The sequence below is a fragment of the Myotis yumanensis genome, unplaced genomic scaffold (genome assembly GCF_028538775.1).
Source record: "Myotis yumanensis isolate MYYU_CA2020_CCGP unplaced genomic scaffold, mMyoYum1.0.hap1 SCAF_10, whole genome shotgun sequence".
Lineage (NCBI taxonomy): Eukaryota > Metazoa > Chordata > Mammalia > Chiroptera > Vespertilionidae > Myotis > Myotis yumanensis.
In genome coordinates this window covers 54,186,168-54,202,207 of record NW_027223761.1, presented here as the reverse complement: position 1 = coordinate 54,202,207, position 16,040 = coordinate 54,186,168, and the positions used below count along the sequence as shown (strand labels likewise).

General features: G+C 46.1%; 1 protein-coding gene across 12 annotated transcripts in view; it reads left to right on the top strand.

The window, feature by feature from the left end:
• Positions 1–272: 272 nt before the first annotated feature.
• SYTL2 (synaptotagmin like 2) overlaps positions 273–16,040 on the top strand; it is a 112,037-nt gene continuing 96,269 nt past the window's right edge. For all 12 annotated transcript variants that reach the window (XM_070425786.1, XM_070425787.1, XM_070425784.1 and 9 more), the window contains exon 1: positions 273–359. The gene's annotated coding sequence lies outside the window, so the exon portion shown is untranslated. The remainder of the gene's footprint in view (positions 360–16,040) is intronic.

Sequence of the window (16,040 nt, the reverse complement as noted above, 5' to 3'; positions counted from 1 at the left end):
AAAAGTTGTTGCGGGGTTAATCTGTGCTGGAGAAGGCCGGGCAGGAGGACCGTGAGGGCGCAGAAGGAGCAGCAAACCGATAGGGGCTGGAAAGGGTGGGCGAAGGGCAGGCAGGGGGCTGGGGCCCGAGGGCGGCGAGGGCGGGGCGGGGCGGGGCGGGGCGGGGCGCAGGCTCCGCGCCATTGGCCGGTGCGCCCCGGAGCCCCAGGGCCGCCCGCGCCCGCGGGAGGGGCCAGCACTCGCAGCCCCGCGCTGACAGCTGCAGGGCGACACCTGGACCGCCGGGCTGGCGGGCGAGCGGGCAGAGCCGCCAGCGCCCCGCAGGGAAGAGGAGGCTCGCGCGCCCGGGTTGGCGGAAGGTAAGGCGCGCCGGGGTTGAGGGTTGCACACCTGGCTCCGGCCGCGGGTTAGAGGACGCGGAAGGCGGCGGGACGCGCTCCCTGCCCGGCTGCCCCTCGGAGCGCTCCCGGGTGCTAGTCTCGTTTTTTGTCCACTCGCTGTGTTACCTCGGGCAACTTTCTCTCCCTCTCTGGGTCTCTGTTTCCTTCTCTGTTCAATGAAGGCGTTGGGGTTGAACGGTGCTTTTTAGTCTTATGAATTCTAACACGTGAACTGCATTTTGGCGGCCGGCAAGCTTCCTTGGTCAATTCCCCACCTACTTAAGGGTCAGCTGCGCTGCCCAGGGGGCGGAGGCAGCAGGAAGCCGAGGTGCCTGGGCCGGTGGGGGGCTCCGCTGGGCGCTGGGGTTTCCTGGGGCTTTTGAGGACTGAGCCCGGGTCGGGGCTGGCTGCTGGCGGGACCTGGCTGCAAAGTGATTGCCCCCAGATTGCTCAGGTGACTTAAGGCAGCGCGCTAGGACCACTGGCCACACAGGTGGGGTGTTGGGAAGGGGATTTGGGGATGATTTGTACTTGGAAAATAAGCAGATTTGTTTTTGGAATTCTCTTCCTACACGCAGACCTGTCCCACGGTGAGTTATCAATGACAGGACTGCTAGTTGTCATTGTCTAAAGTGGAAAGCCAACTGCTCCGGCGCTAAGTCATGGGCTCCTCCAGCGTGTAGGAAGTGGGCCTCTCTCTGCACCCACCGTGTCAGCCCCCTCTTCCCTTTTCTCCCTCCTCCCTTTATAAATCCCCCAGGTTAGTCAAAAGTCATTTTCTTTTAATGTTGGGTGGTGACCAGCGGCCTCCCTCCAGGCCTTTGGGCTCTGGGTGGAGATGGAAGCCCAGATAAGAACAGCTGTGAGTCATACTGTCAGCCTCCTGACCCCCTCAGCCTGGCAGGGACGTGCAGAGGAAGCCCAGTGGGGTTCAGACAGACAGACAAACACGGGAAGATTGGATGGATTCAAACCGCTGTCCAGCTTCCTGTCCCTGTCTTGGCAGCCTCCCCAACTAGGGAATAGTGGTCCCAGCTGTCAGTTGGATGGAGCAGCCAGAGGAGGGTGGCTGAAAGGAACTGTGGACTTTGCTGGAAGTTCTTCAGCCTCCCCTTCCTTATCTCCCTCCCCCCGCCCACACTGCCTTCATTCCCTCACCCCTGTAGTTTTTCTGCTCTACTGTGGCTTCCAGGTGAAATCAGACTCCAGGAACCTTCAAGAGGGGTGGGGAAGGGGTGATGCAAACCAGTAGCAGTATTGCCTATCTTTCATGGAGCACTTATGGGCCAGACACTTTTCTTTGCATATAACGTGTCCTTAATTCTCACAAAGCCACGTGAGGATGGGATACTGACCTTGACCTCATTTTACAAATGAAGCCGAGGCTCCGAGCGATCACGTCCCTTAGTCACATGGCTAGTAAGTGGCATAGCTGGGACTCAAATCCGGTCTCTCTGAATCTAACACCTGTGTTCTTTCCACTGTTTTGATGCTCCTTGAGGAGGGGCAAGCTGGAATAGTACCTGCAAAGCCGACGATTGAGTTCTCACTAGGTGCCAGACACTGTTCGAAGCGTTTAGAGGTGTTAGCTCATTCAGGTGCAAGAGTCTCAGTGGTTCTGGTGTGGATCCGGGACTGCCTTAGCCTCTCCCGGGCAGCAGCCCTGTTCCACAGCCCCGGCCTGCCCCCGCCCAGCTGCTCTGAGTGGGTGCGGCAGGGGCCCGGCTGCTGTATCCTAGAGGTGGTTTTCGGTCTAATGAAAGATTGATTGTCCACATCTGATCCGTTAGCCCTGACCGTTGGCTTGTGAATGATCCCACTGTCCCCTAAGAGGCCTTTCTCCGGCTTCCCTCAGTAAATACCTGTGGAATGGCTGAATTAGCACCTTGTGCAGAGCAGTCTGCTGTCCTGCAGAAATGTGAGGCCGCCCAGAGGTAGCCCTCAGAGCCCAGGGCACCAGGCCAGACACTCCTCTCCCCGCCTCCCCCCCTGCAAGGGAGGTAGAGCTAAGGATGCTCCTGTGGCTTTTGGGTTTCCCTGGCAACATGTTTGCTGCCACCTGTTTTGTAAAGAATTTTGAAAGATAGAGTAAATGAAGAAAAATTTGACTTAAAAAAATAACTAACAGTAACAGTGATGTTATTAATGAGGTTGCCACTCTTTCAAAAGGGGGTGTGGGGGGGGGATCAGATGGTGCTCTTCGGGCAGTGATGGCGAACCTATGACACGCGTGTCAGAGGTGACATGCGAACTCATTTTTTTGGTTGATTTTTCTTTGTGAAATGGCATTTAAATATATAAAATAAATATCAAAAATATAAGTCTTTGTTTTACTATGGTTGCAAATATCAAAAAATTTCTATATGTGACACGGCACCAGAGTTAAGTTAGGGTTTTTCAAAATGCTGACACGCCGAGCTCAAAAGGTTCACCATCACTGTCTTAGGGCTTCCCAAACTTTTCCGTAGAAGAGTCTCTAAGAGCAAGGAAGACTGACAAGTGCCTCAGGGGGTGGGGATGGGGGTGAGGTAAGGGTAAGGGTGTCAGATTGACACCAATGAGCTTGAAAATGATTTAAGGATTTATGCAATTTTTTCATTTGATTTTATATGTTGAATCTGGTGTATATATATATATATATATATTTTTTTTTTTTTTCTCCCTCTAAAATCTTTGTATAACACTGGTGTCCTGGCATATTGTTTTAAATTCTTGGGGGCTGAGAGTATTTAGATGGAGAAGCAAGGCAAAGGTTCTGGTCTGGGACTTAGAGTATTGTTTGCTTGGTTCGCAGTGATAGAGCTCTCAATCCCCTGTAGAGGTAACCCCTTCCCCCATTTTTTCAGAATGAAGAAAATGTTTTAAAAATCAAATAATCATAATTGTTTGGTTTTTTCTCTCTCTCGACCTGCCAACTTTATTGAGATATACTAGTAATTGACATGCAACTGTTGTGTAAGTCTAAGGTGTGCACATGATGCTTCGATACATGTATAGCTACTTTTTTTTGTTGTTGTAGTGGGAGCACTTAAGATTTACTGTCTTAGCAACTTTCGGGTATACAATTTAGTATTGTTAACTGTGGCCACCATGCTGTACATTAGAACCTCAGACCTTACTCATAACTGGAAGTTTGTACCTCTTGACCAGCATTGCCCCATTTCCCCCACCCCCAATCTGGCAACCACCATTCTGCTCCATGTTTCCATGAATTCAGCTCTTTATAAATTCTACATGTAAGTGAGATCATTGTACATATTCATTGTAAAAAAGATAAAATACTTTAGCATTCATAATATACTAGTAATCAGTACACCTAGACTCATGATATAGCCTTTTGAGTCTTTTTCTCTGCACCAGTGAGTGAGTAAATATTTTTTAAAATGAACAAATGAATGCCTTACTTTTGATTGAATTATTGTCAAAGCTAAGAACTATCTCAGATTGTTTTTGAAAGGATGCAGAGCATTATGAAGAATTGAAAGCATCATAAAGGTTAATCTCGTTTCTGCACCCCCGAAGTTCACTCCCCCCATAACCCACCTGTGTCATTTAGTGTCCAGCAGAGAGAAACGCCTGCTGTGGGGCTGCTGCCGGAGTCCAAGGATCAAGCTGTGATCCTTTTTAAGGGACTCAAGTGTCTGAAATGTCTCAAATGTAACAGAAAAGGTTGCTCTTTGATGTTGATGTGCAAAATTTGAGCAGAAAACTCTAAAGCCAAATTGCACAGTAAGCAAGGAGAAAGCCTTAGACAAGGTCATTGCTTCGGCATTGCATTTTATTACCTGTTTGACTTTGGGCAGACAGGTAGCTTCCCGGAACCAAGTTCCTCTTCTGTAAATTGGGGATAATGACCCCTACTCTACCATCTCCTATCAGGGTCACTATGAGGACCAAGTGTCAAGGGTATTGTCACTTGCATTGCATGCAAGTGTGTATGCTATTAAAAAAAAAAGTTTAGATGTAGAAAGAGCAAAAGCATTGCCACTCTATAAAATTCTGGAACCTAATTCTTGGGTTTAACATTGGTAGGAATTAATTGTGATGCAAATACTCTATCAGAACCTTACTCCAAGTTTTCTTCAAAGAAAAAATAATTCCTTGATGGCTAGCAGCTCATTGATCTTCAGGAGAAAAGGACAGAAAATAATCCCATTTCACAGAATAAAAGCAGGCTTGCCCGTTTGCACAGAGGTCTCAGAGCTCCAGAGGGCTGTGTCTTGTTGCTTTAAGCACAGCAGAGGCATGCAAGGAGGAAGCAAGGGGAGCAGCCAGATAGGCGGTGTCCCGTGGGGGCACCACAGGGTGTGCTGCAGGGCTGCCTACAGGTGCACACCTGGCTCCTGGCGGCTCTGGGGGGAGGAATGGGCCTTGCTTGGGAGGCAGGTGACTGGCTTCTACTCCTACCTCAGAGACAAGCTGTGCAATCTGGGTTTCGTCATGTCCTCTCCCTGAGACTTGGTTTCTTTATCTATAAAGGGAGGGAGTTAGCCCAGATGAGTTCCTTCCAGTCTTAAACATCTAGGATTCTGGGTTCTTTTCCATTCACATCTGCCTAAATAGAAGTTTGGTAGAGAATTACCACATCCAGATGAATCAGGTGTCAGAAAATGTTTCTACTTCTTGTTGCTTCAAGCTCTTGATTTTCCAAGGGTTTCCCCAGCTGGCTGCCCTCCTTCGGAGCACATGGTCCATAGATCATTGAGACTTGTGTCCACTCCTCTGTTAACTATTGTTGTTGGGAGGGGAGAACTGCTTTCAGGCAACTTCTGGGCAGATAGGTTGACAGAAGTATAATGAAAGCAGGTTATTTATGGCAATAGAGCCATGTGTGCCATTAAGTATTCACCTCTTAAATCACTAAATATGGTTTTTTCCTTTAGCACCCACTGGGGCCTTGATTGCAAGCTAAGACTTGCAGAATGTGGGAGAAGCACACTCTTGAGTGGTTTAGAACTCTGGGGGAGGGAGGCAGCGGAGAGGCCAGAGCACCTGGAGTAGTTGTAATACCATGGAGATGAAAAGACTAATTTAGGAAAAGATTGATTCCCCAAGGGCTTGGACTGTCTGGTTTATTATTATTTTTGTTGTTGTTGTTAATCCTCACTGGAGGATATTTTTCCATTGATTTTTAGAGAGAGTAGAAGGGAGGGGGAGAGACACAGAGAGAGAAACTTTGGTTGCCTCCCACCTACAACTGAGGTAGATGCCTTTGACTGGAATCGAACCCAAGACCCTTCAGTCCTGGCCAAAGCTCTATCCACTGAGCCAAACTGGCTAGGGCTGGATTGTCTGGATTAATTCTGCATCCACATTGCCTGGCACTCAGTGGGAATTTAGTAAAAGTATTTTTTTTAAATATATTTTATTGATTTTTTACAGAGAGGAAGGGAGAGGGATAGAGAGTTAGAAACATCGATCAGCTGCCTCCCCCGCAACCAAGGTACATGCTCTTGAGGAATCGAACCTGGGATCCTTGAGTCTGCAGGCCGACACTCTATCCATTGAGCCAAACAGTTAGGGCTAGTAAAAGCATTTTTAATCTCAGAAGGAAGGCTGAGGTGGGTGGGTGGGAGGTAATCAACCAAAGACCTTTGTATGTATATATGCATAACACATGGACATAGACAATAGGGTGGTGAAGGCCTGGGGCAGCGGGTGGGGGTGGGCTAGAAGGGGTCATTGGGGGGGGGGGGGAAAGGGGGCATATGTAATACTTTCAACAATAAAGATAAAAAATTAAGTGAATGAACGAATGAATGAAAGAATCTTCTGAAATGAAGTCTTTGCTGAAATGTTGCAGTAACCCTCAGGTAGTTGTAGTGGCCTCTTTCACATGTGAAGTACTTACAACCACGAAAACACTTTCATGTGCATTATCTTCCTAGTGATGCCGGAGATCAAAGGAGGCCAAAATAAAAGCATTTCCTCAAGTCCGACTTTCTAATACTAGTAGAAATGACTTTGACTTATTATTCCTAGATGAGTCTTCCTTCTATAAATGCATCAGGAAATATTTCAGAGGGGAGGGTTTAAGCCTTAGTAAACAATTCCACAAATTTGCATTCTGAGTTAGAGGAAGAAAGAAAGGCTTTGCTTAACTTCTGGGGGAATAAACACTTCTTTTTTCCTTTGCAGCAGCACTGTTTTACTGCTAGTCAGGATAGAACTGACACCATCAGCTTCTGATGAGACAGATGTGCTTGGTGCTGTCATTACTCATGGCCACAGGCTCCTGGGCTCCTCTGCCACTGGCTGAATCAGATTAAAACACTGGGCTGTGAGGCTGAGGGCTTGGGCTGGACCTCAGCCAAGCCACGTTGCTCAGTGCCTCAACCACTCAGGCCCTCGGGAAGGAAGACTGAACTGTGTGGGGTGTTAGATTCTTCACAGCAAGTCAGTTGAGGTTTAGAAGTAAGGGGTGTGGGTTTTCCGTTTAGTTCTTTGATTATTTTTAGAATGGATTCTAGGGTTGTTTCGGGTCCACCATCTTGGGACACGTTCGGGTGCATCCTGAGACCTTTGCTATCCCCAAGTCTGCAACTATCACCACAGCATGCCATTTTCCTCAGTGTGTCTGAAGGATGGAAATGATTATACTTGTCTCACAGGTGGTTCAGATGATTAAATGAGGTCACATCTATATATATAAAAGGCTAAATGTCTGTCCGACCGGTAGCTATGATGCACACTGACCACCAGAGGGCAGACGCTCAATGCAGGAGCTGCCATGACATGCACTGGCCATTTAAAAATAATTGGCACCACAGACCAGGCACCGACAAACCAACACTCGGCTTCCCCCAAGTGGGACACAGGCCCTGCTACCACGCAGCCAGTGCTTCCAAGACCCCATGGTGCAAAATGTGACTCACAGCCCAGCCCAGCCTGGAAAGAGTCGCTGTGGGCACCAGGTAATGATGCTGTGTAGCAATGCCCAGCTTCCTCTCCCTAGCGCTAGCCTCCTTGCAGTTTCTTCAGCCCAGGAACCCAACTTGCTTTATAGCCAGGTGCAAACATTTTACAGTTTAACCAAATGTTGGTGATGCATTTTCCCGTGCCTCATCTCATATGATCCTTACAGAAGTCCTGGAGTAGGTAGATAGGAGACTTGGTAGAATCCTATTTTCTTTTCAGTGGCCAGAAAACAGAGATTTAGAAAGTTTAGACACTTGACCCGGCTGAAAAGAAGAAATGGTGGAGCTTGAAAATGACTTCAGGTTTTCTCACTGCGCAGAATATAGTCAAACACTGCTACAGCTAAATATTTTACCCTTTGTTCTCCTTGCATGATCTACAATAATAATCTGCTTCGTGTTGATATTTACTGATGTTTTGCTGACAATTACCTGAAAGAGAAGTTGGGGTGCTTCACTGGGCTGGAAAAAGTTTAGCTAAATCAGAAAGCAGGTCTAATTAAGCAAGTTTATATATATATATACATAATCTCACTGGCACCAATCACACGCATGTGTTTCAATCTATTATTGTCAATCTTGAATTTGGTTGACGCTTCTATTATAGAGAAAGTGCGAATAGCAAATTAAAATATTTCTTCTAATTAATTTCCTTTCAATGTGCATGAATCCGTGCACTGGGACACTAGTGTTTATTAAAAACCTGCAATAAAAGATTGAGATGCTGTATGCTGGGTGGTTGACCAATGACTCAAAAGCCAGGGACTCACCAGCTCATACCTATCCTGTGCTCTGTTTAACTACAATTTCCATGTGACATACACTGAGTGGCCAGATTATTATGACTGTCCAGATTATTATGACCACCCCATCAGTACTTCATTGACACTCCAAAAATACTGAATATTGAAAACTTCCTAAGCAAATGCTCTCAAGGTTTTATTATTATTATTATTTGCATAACTAATTCACTTTATTGTACTGATGAGGTGGTCATAATAATCTGACCACTCAGTGTATATTCATGGTAACTTGTGAATAGTTGAAACCATGGGCATTCGGTTTGCAAATGAGCACCTGGGGTAGTAATTTGTTAGGTATTGAGTGTCTGTTCCCGTCCGTTCATTCCCTCTCTCTTCTTTCCCCCTATTTCTCCTGCTTTTTCTCTCTTCCTCTAGACTTCCTCTTGGCTCTTGAGAGTTCTCACAGTACAAGCTTTGCCATTCTCCAATTACACATCATCAAGTCATTTCATTTACAGATGCTTCAGTTTCCTCGTAGAGAAAATGTGGGTTGATGATATTTGCCCCACTCTTTTATTGGGTTTTCATCAAGTCATTAAGTTTACAATCAGATTCTGGCAATTTCAAAAAAAAGAACAAGAAAATGCCCATAATAAGGAAAACAATGATAAAAGAATATTGTGTGGTAAATGTTGTAATAGAAACATGTACAGCTTATCATTAGATTGCAGAGAGCAACTGACTGGGAAAGTTGGAAAGTGACAGATGAGGTAGAACCACCGCCCAGGAGGAGTTTGCTATATTGAGAAGGGAGTGGGGTAGAAAGAAGGGGTTGAGAGACTTTCAGGTTCAGTGGCATGGAGGCAAGAAGGGTCTGGGATACTGAGGGAACGGGAGAAATGACTGAGTTGGCACATGAGACAGGTAAGTTATGGCTGGAGGTGTTGCTCAAGTGGTGGGTGGAAGCCCAAAGGTGAAACTTGTGCTTTACCTTGGAGTTTGGAAGGAAGTGTCTCACTATTGTGAGTAAAATAATTAGATTTCTCTTTAGGACAGTAACACTGTCCAAAATATAGAAGATGGACTTACAGTTGAGTGAAGGCACACTTGTTTGGACTTATGGGTACAGAGAAGATAACACATCCTTTTAATCTTTTTGGTAAAAGGTACTTGTAAAGATGTTATACAGGAAATACATATATATTGGAAAATGGTAACTCCATATGCTGATGTATAGACTAGACCACATTGGAGCCAAATTATTGCAAAAAGGTACATATGACCTGCTTTGGAGGTTAGGCATGTTAACCATTTTTTTGACAAAAGACCCAGGTATGCCTTTGGCAAAATGAGTGAGGCTTGGACCCAGACAGAATGTCGAAGGCCCTTTTTAATAACTCCAGAATCGAGTTGAAGATTCTGGAAGTAGTTGACACCCAGTGCATGCTGAATTTGGTTAGTGCTTTATCAAATTTCTACTGCTCAGCATGCACTGCTGTGGTTAACAGCCTCTGAGTTTCCTGGGGGGAGGAGCAGGGAGGCCTGCACCACAAAACTATCATTTATGGGCCAATTGCAGATACCGGGTGGCCATTTCCCCCAAGCAGTCAGCGTCAGACGCAAGTACACACAAGTGTGTGTTTGTGTGTTTCTAGGTCTGTGTTTATGTTTTCCTAAGTGTTTGCTTTATCCAGACCAGAGGGAAAACCTCACATATACCCGGAGTTCCTCAGGGAGAGCCTCTGGGGAGATTCGTCTTGGTTACTGGAGATGCCTGGAAGGAGAGAGGATCACCTGCTTCCCCACATGAACCGGTGGTGGCTGGGAGCCAAGGGGGTGGAGGAGACGTGGCTCTACCTGTCAGACTCCGCTGGGGACAGATGTGCTTTTGCCATGGAACTGAGCACAGGTGTTTGCTTGGTGTGTGAGGAAGCAAGGACACAGAGGTGTGCTCACTTTTCTCTTCTCTACTAGCCTTTTCCCAAGATCACCCTGAGCAGTCAGGGAACTGCAAGGAAGTCTCAGGTTGACATTCTGTACACAGGGAGCAAGATGTCTGCTTTAAGCTCTTAGAAGAGGGGTGGAGAACGTCTGGCCCTCGGGCCATATAAGACCCATGAAATCATTTGGCCTGGCCCTGCCAAGGCATTAGGGATGAGTTAATTAAATGTTTGACCAAATATTGCAGGCTAGTTTTTAAGTTGATAAGTTTGTATGGCCAGAGAATGATGTGATAAATACCCAAATGGCCCTTGGCAGAAGAAAATGTTCCCCACCCCTGTGACCTAGCAGAACCTCACCTTGGGCTTCTGGAATGTGAGACCTTTGAACCTGACCTCCTTCATGTGCCAAGCCCCAGGCCCTCCTCACTGGGTTAACCATGTCCAGGATGAGTCCTTTGATAATCCAGGTTTGCTCTTTCCTTTGAGACCAAAGGCACCAAGACAATGAACTGTGGGTGGGAATGATCAGCCTTTCGAAGGGTGCGTGTGTGTGTGTGCGTGTGTGTGCGTGTGTGCCCATGCTTCATTTCCTATAGGTACAATGACCAGGGCGCACATTTAGCTTAATGTTTAAGTATGGTATGATTGTGTGATCTTTGGTGAAATTTGTTGCTACACTTTCAAAACTATTATTACATAATGAACATTTGTTGATAAAAAGAGGCAGCATGATATAGTGGGAAGATTTAGAGACAAGCACTGGGTCACTCAACAAATACTCACTGAGCGTTTAGTACGTTTGTTACGCACCAGGCATTTGTTTAGGCTGAGTCCAGTGGGAAGACAGATATCTATAGTGGCCATGCAGTGTGAAGCCACTAATCAAAGGTGAGCACAGAGAAGAGAGGTGTTTGGTGAGAGGGAAGGAGTATCAAATGTCAAGGGTTTCCTAGAAGAGGTGACATTTGAGAGGAGACTTGAGGGATCACATAGTTAAAAGGGCAGGAAGTAGTGTGGTGGGCACAGTTCAAGGCAAGGTTGGCAGGAGCTGAGGCCAGAGAGGTAGCAGTGGGCTGAGCATGAAGAGCTTTGTACACCTCATTCTGGGGGTTAGACTGTTTTCAAATCCTGCCTTGTGTCCTGCACCCTGTGAAAACTGGGCAAGTATTTCCTCTCTTAAGTCTCAGTTTCCTTATTAGTCAAATGCAGATGATAGTGATTGCCTGGCTTTATCTTGCGACACTGTAGTGAGACTAAAATAAGATAAGGATAATAGCCAACAATAATTGAACACTACCATCTGCCAAAATTTGAGTTAAGCTGTTTACACGAATAACTCATTTAATCCGCACCACAACATTATGCAATAGGTTCTGTTATTAAGCCCATTTTAGAGATGAGAAAACAGAGGCACCAAGGTTAAGTAACTTGTTTCAGATCATAAGATCATAAAGCTAATAAGTGGTGGAGTCAGAACTTGAATGGAGGCAGTCTGGCTATAGAGAACTCCTTTGTCGTGTGTGTGTGTGTGTGTGTGTGTGTGTGTGTGAGAGAGAGAGAGAGAGAGAGAGAGAGAGAGAGAGAGAGAGAGAGAGTGTGTGTGTTTATACTGTTACCTCTCTACCAAGCTTAAGAGCCGAGTTACATTTGCTTGAGGGAGAAGAAATGCATAGCTGTGGGCTTGCCCTGTGTAGTTGTCTGGCTTCTCCAAAATGCCTGTTACCAATATTCTGTGTATCCAAGGAAATACATCATGCCTCCTGGTGGACAATGGGCAGGTAGACTTCTTGAACAATCATCACTGTGCTGATGGATTGTGAAGAGCACCCTTAATTGTCCCTGAGCTTCTCCCTGTCTGCCCATTGAGGGTGAAGGGGCAGGTGCTACTACTAGCAGTCAATGCCACCATTGTTTGGATACCATCTCTCTCTTTTATTTATTGATTTCAGAGAGCAAAGGAGAGAGAGATAGAAACATCAGTGATGAGAATCATTGATCAGCTGCCACCTGCACGACCCCTTCTGGGTCTTGAGCCCACAACTCAGGCATGTGCCCTTGACCGGAATCGAACCTGGGACCGTTCAGTCTGCAGGCCAACACTCTATCTACTGAGCCAAACCGGCCAGGGCTGGATACCATCTCTTTATAGCCATCTATTCTTTTGAAGCTGGGTCCCCTCTTTATATCACTTTCTTTATCCTCAGCCTCCAGAGCTTCCCCACGCCTTCTTCCTCAGTGAATGAAGCCTTGTCTCACACACAGTTTTCTGCCCCACCCTGTCTTTAATTGTCAGAGATCACAGGTGACACGCCAGTTACCTAAATGCCTGCCTTTCCTTACCCTGGTCAGCCTTGACTCCTTGCCCTAACTGGCTGGGTTGATAACTCCTTTCCTGGAGTTCTTCCCCCAGCTTTCTGACACCCCACTATTCTGCTTCTCCAACCCGACTGCTCTTTCTATTTTCAGTTGACAAATACAATGTCATTTGCTTTCTTTTCTGTGATTTTTTTTCATTGCATTCTTTCTCTTCCTGAGTTCAACCACCCCCACTGCTGTCGCTGAGCCTCTCAGCTGGGGACTTCCGTATTTACAGTTCCAGCCACAGCCTGTCTCCTGAGCACTCTCTTCATTGAGGTTCTAGACATGTCCACTGACTTTTCTGCCATGCTATTAGTTTTACCTTTAACCTGGCTGCCCTTCCAGGCATTCCTGGTTCAGTGCACTAATCCCCCAGGTAGCTCAGCTCAAGAACTTTGAGTCTTGTTTGAGTCTTTGAGCCTTGTGCATCTCCAAGGGGCATTGTTACAGCTTCCTTCCCGATGTTGTTCCCACATGACATTTGCATTTCACCTCTTCTGCCACTTGGGCTTTCTTTGGCTTTTGTGAGGTCCACTGTGAGAGCCCTAGCCCCTTTGATTACAGGCAATCAGCAAAGAAAAAAGGTCGATGGGGTAAATTCTGTAATCCTCTCCTTCATTTATGCTATAGGAGAACGATTTAAAGAGTAAACACACAGAGGCTCCCCACCACCAACTACATAAAGGGCAACCTCTTTAGTCCAACATTGGAGACCTTCGATGATCTGATCCCAGCTTCTGTTTTAAATTCTTGTCTCCCACCATCCCCATCTATGAACCCTGTCTTCCAATTAAACTGATTCCAATCCAATGGTGCTTTCATTGCCCTCGGCGAGCTCTTCCCAGCCCTGTCACTTACTCTGAAATCCTGTCTTTGAAACTGCAGCTCTGTCGGAATCCTTACCAGAATCTTTCTGGCTGATCACAGCAGGAAGTGTCCCCTTCCTTCTCTAACTGGTTTGGTGTTTGGCTTATACCTCTTTTATGGCGCCACCGCATACCACCTTGTGTTATCGCTCTTTATGTACTCATCTTATCTCCCCTATCCGTCTCCAAGTTGTAGAGGGCAGGGGCTTATTTCCTTAATGCGTGGAGCCCCGCCGGCTGACACAGTACAAATGTGCTGAATGAAGCACTGAGTTATGTTCACTATTTTTTTTTTAAAGGATTTCAATACATAGGTTAGTCATAAGAATTTAGCAGTCAGTTAGTAGTTAGTATTTAGATATTTGGTGTTTTGCTCTCGTGTGTGCAGAAAAGAATGAACAGAGCAAGCCTGAGACTAGGGCCTCCTTGGCTGGCATTTGGGGACTTGGATTTGGAAGGGTTCCCGCCACTCTCAATGATCAGAGTTGCTCACTGTCCCCAAACTGTTTGCGCAAACAGCACAGCTTATGCTGAGCACCTCCTTTCCTTCTGGGAGTCTGGGATTTGAGGACTTGCCCAGAGGGGGCTGTCTACCTGACCCACCCCCAGTAAAAATCCTGGGCACCGAATCTCGAATGAGCTGCCCCGGTTTGTAACATTCCCACAGGTTGTCACAACTCGTTGCGTGTCCTGTGGGACTCCACTGGGAAAAGACTCTTAGAAGCTCACACTTTGTTTTCCCCACTGACCTTTTTTCTTTGCTGATTGGCTGTAATCAATCCTAGCTGTGATTGTGACCACGTGCCGCCCTAGGAGTCCTCCTAGTGAATCATCAAAACCTGGGCTGGTCTTGGGGATCCCCTTAACACACATGAGCTGTCACAAAAGCAGAGCCACCCCCTCCCTTCTTTTTTTCTGAGCCAGGATTTCAGAGATAGTAAAGGCTCAGAGAGGTTACTGGTCCTTGCATAAGAGACAGCCCAGTTCTTAAGGCTGTATGTACACGGGCAGGGTATCCATCATGTTGAGCTTCTAGTGTGTCAAACATCAGCTGGGTCTTTAACATGAATCATTTCCTTTAATCCTCACAAAGATCCTCAAAGGTAGGAATTTTAAGCCATAAAATACAGATAAGGAAAGTGGAACTTAAAGAAGTTAAATATTTGTCCAGAGTCACACAAGCAATGAAGTGGTGCACTTGGGACCCAACCCAGGCAGGTCTCACTCCCAAGTCAGTGTGGGGCCACCCTCCCCCACCCCCTGCACTGTGCTGCCAAGACACATTGGTGTGACTTCATAAAATCATCATCATTATATCAGCTCTTTTTCAGGTGGCCAAGTCTTACCTGCGCTCAGCAACGTTAAGTTTGGAGAAGTTTTAGAGGAGATTTCCTCGGCGATGATAGCTTATGTGGATGCTCTGTGCTTGTGCCTAGCCTTTTCTGGGTCCTATGTGCCTCCCAGCATGGCATCTCCCTGACTGTATTCACATCACCCAGCAGTGAGCTATGATCTGCTGGGTGTGTGTGGGTTTGGGTGGAGGCAGGGATGATATGCTCTGTCATTTTTTTTTTTTTATATGATGCTATTCTTTTTTTTTTTAATATATTTTTTTATTTCAGAGAGAAAGGGAGAGGGAGAAAGAGAGAGAGAAATATCAATGATGAGAGAGAATCATCGATTGGCTGCCTCCTGCACACCTCCAACTGGGGATCGAGCCCGCAACCCGGGCATGTGCCCTTGACCAGAATCGAACCTGGGACCTTCAGTCCACAGTCTGAGGCTCTATCCACTGAGCCAAACCAGCCAGGCTGCTCTGTCATTTTATCAATTTCAAAGCAAGCTTGCCTGAAGTCTTCCATCCTGACAGATTTTGAGCAAAAGTTTCTCTGAAAATAACCTGCTTTATTAATTTGAAAATAAATGAAGAGGGTGTTTTGTTTTTTTTATGGAACTACTAGAGGCCCGATGCATGAAATTCGTGCAAGGGGCTTGGCCCTTGCAGCCACGGCGGCTGCCTCGGCCCTTGCAGCCACTGCCCTTGCAGCCCCTGCTTTGTCCAGAAGGTTGTCCAGAAGGTCGTTCCGCTGTCCGGTCTAATTAGCATATTACACTTTTATTATTATAGATAGGGAGAAAATAGAAATGGACAATGTGGGGTGTCCCCTTCTATTCTTATCCGTTTCATTCTGGGAAATGTTTTATTTTTTTAATAATTCTTTATTGTTGAAAATATAACTGGGAAATGTTTTCATATAACATTTCCTTCAGATGATCAGTGTGCTTCAGTAAGGAAACAAGGCTTTGGTACAGAGAGTACAGTGGAAAGTGCTGACCACGAGAGAATAAATGCAGCCCCTCATACAATGTCCAGCACAGATTAGGTACAGAGTTAACATTTGTTGAATGAATGTGACTGGGCATATCTTACCTCTTTTGTTTTCCAAAGGACAGAGTAACTTGGGTCCTAATTCCCATTAGTGTGCTCTGGCTAAGGAAGGGAAGATTCACCTTTTTTTTTTTTTTTAGGGCAGATGTTGAACCTGGAGCGAAATACAAATGGTTTCTCCATGAGGGCATATGATTTTATTTGGGATGCTGAGAATAGATTTAGTGTTGGTAGTAATAATAACAGCTACTACTTATTTGGTGTTTAATATGCTAAGTGCTTTATATACACAAACTCACCTAATCCTCATACCACACTTCTAAGTAGATACTGTATCTACAAGGAAGCTGAAGCACAGAGAGGCTAAGTCACATGCCCAAGGTAATTGCTATGTGGTAGTTCTGAAACATAAATGTGGATACCAAAGGGCAGACACTTAACCCT